This window comes from Physeter macrocephalus, chromosome 17, assembly GCF_002837175.3.
Source record: "Physeter macrocephalus isolate SW-GA chromosome 17, ASM283717v5, whole genome shotgun sequence".
Taxonomy (NCBI): domain Eukaryota; kingdom Metazoa; phylum Chordata; class Mammalia; order Artiodactyla; family Physeteridae; genus Physeter; species Physeter macrocephalus.
Genome location: NC_041230.1, coordinates 13,693,502 through 13,695,832, shown reverse-complemented (window position 1 = coordinate 13,695,832; position 2,331 = coordinate 13,693,502). Strand labels below are relative to the sequence as shown.

General features: G+C 39.6%; 1 protein-coding gene across 7 annotated transcripts in view; it reads left to right on the top strand.

The window, feature by feature from the left end:
• The window catches only part of GARRE1 (granule associated Rac and RHOG effector 1), an 85,896-nt gene that overhangs the window by 26,668 nt on the left and 56,897 nt on the right, over window positions 1-2,331 (top strand). The window lies entirely within an intron of this gene.

The window sequence follows — 2,331 nt, the reverse complement described above, 5'->3', positions numbered from 1 at the left end:
TCACCTAGAGGGGTGGGATAGGGAGGGTGGGAGGGGGGGAGACACAAGAGGGAAGAGATCCGGGGATATATGTATGTGTATAGCTGATTCACTTTGTTATAAAGCAGAAACAAACACACCATTGTAAAGCAATTATACTCCAATAAAGATGTTTTAAAAAAAAAGTTGATTCTGACCAATTTGGCCAGTTTTCTCACTGTTTTTATGGAGGAGAGAATTTTTGGAGGTCCTTACTCTGCCGTTTTTTATGACATTACTTCCCTCCCCTTTCTTTTTAGGTCTTTATTTTCATGAATCTGCTGCTTTCTTCTTAGTACTGAAATTATAGTTTGGATTAGATCTGAATCTTAAAGTTTGCCAAGGCTTTTCATCTAGAACTTTTTATTATACCCCAGTTAGTCGTGTAAGCATGTACATTTCAGAGTAGTGCGGTGCACATATTCTTGGCCCCTCTGGCTTATTGTAAAGGAGGAAGGAGATTTGATTGAAACCAGCCATTTGGTAGTCTCTGTGGTACCGCCTTCTGGGTTTCCCCTCCCTCATGCTGTTCCACTTGGAATGAAACTTTCCTTCCCCAAGCTTCCCTCCTTTTTGTTCTAGTTAATCCTTTGTTTCTTCCTTAAACTTTCACTGAAGAATAACACATAGGAAAGTACACAAATTATAGTAACTTTGCTTGATTTTATTATCTCCAAGTAAACACCCAGTTAATCACCACCCTGGTTAGTGGGTAGCCACCCACAGAGCTGACCATCTACCCAGTAAATCATTTTTCAGATGTAGCAGATGTTCATCTATTCTAAATTGACATTTCTGGAGGCCAGTAGTATATATTTTTCCCTATTTCTCTCCTTTTTAATTGATATATAATTCTCATACCATAAAATTCACCATTTTAAAGTGTGAAATTCAGTGAGTCTTAGTGCATTAACAAAATTGTGCGACCATCCAATTCTAGAATGTCTTCATCACCTCAAAAAGAAACTCTGTATTAATTGTCACTCGCCATTGCCTTCCTCTCCTCAACTCCTGGCAACCACTGATCTACTTTTATCTGTCTCTACGGATTTGCTTTATCTGGATGTTTCATATCAATGGAATCTCACAGTATATGACCTTCTGTTTCTGGCTTCTTTCTCTTACCATAATGTCTTCAAGGTTCAGCCACACTGTAGCATTTATCAATACTTCATTCTTTTTTTCTTTTTTTTTAAAATAAATTTATTTATTTGTTTATTTTTGGCTGCGTTGGGTATTTGTTGCTGTGTGCGGGCTTTCTCTAGTTGCGGCGAGCAGGGGCCACTCTTCGTTGCGGTGCATGGGCCTCTTATTGCGGTGGCCTCTCCCATTGCAGAGCACAGGCTCTAGGTGCGTGGGCTTCAGTAGTTGTGGCACACGGGCTTAGTTGCTCTGTGGCATGTGGGATCCTCCCAGACTAGGGCTCGAACCCGTGTTCCTGCATTGGCAGGTGGATTCTTAACCACTGTGCCACCAGGGAAGTCCCACTTCATTCTTTTTTATGGCTGAATAATATGCCATTGTATGGCTATACCACATTTTGTTTATTCATTCAGCAGTTGATAGACTTGGGTTGTTCCACTTTGGGGCTATTATGAATAATGATGCTATGGACATTCATGTGCAAGTTTTTATATAAATATATGTTTTCAGTTTTCTTGGGTGTATGCTTATGAGTGGAATTGCTTGGTCTTAATGGCAACTCTGTTTAACATTTTTCGGAACTGCCATACTGCTTTTCACAGTAGCAGCATCATTTCACATTCTCACCAGCAATTTATGAGAGTTCCAGTTTCTCCACATTCTCACCCACACTTATTTTCTGTTTTGTTTTTTGTTTGTTTTTACTGTAGCCATGCCAGCATGTATGAAGTGGTATCTTACTGTGGTTTATTTGTGTTTCCCTAGTGACTATCCATGTTGAGCATCCTTTCATTTGCTTATTGGCCAGTTGTATATCTTTCAAGAAATGTCTTATAGTATCATTTGCCCACATTTTAATAGGTTATTTGTCATTTTATTGTTGAATTTTAAGAGTTCTTTTTGTATTCTGGATACTAGACCCTTAACAAGATATATGATTTTCAAGTATTTTTGCCCATACTGTGGGTTTTCTTTTCACCTTTATAGTGACCTTTGATGCACAAACGTTTTTAGTTTTGATGAAGTCCAGTTTATCTTTTTTTTTTTTTTTTTTTTTTTTTTTTTTTTTACACGGGCCTCCCACTGTTGTGGCCCCTCCCGTTGCGGAGCACAGGCTCCGGACGCGCATGCTCAGCGGCCATGGCTCACGGGCCCAGCCGCTCCGCGGCA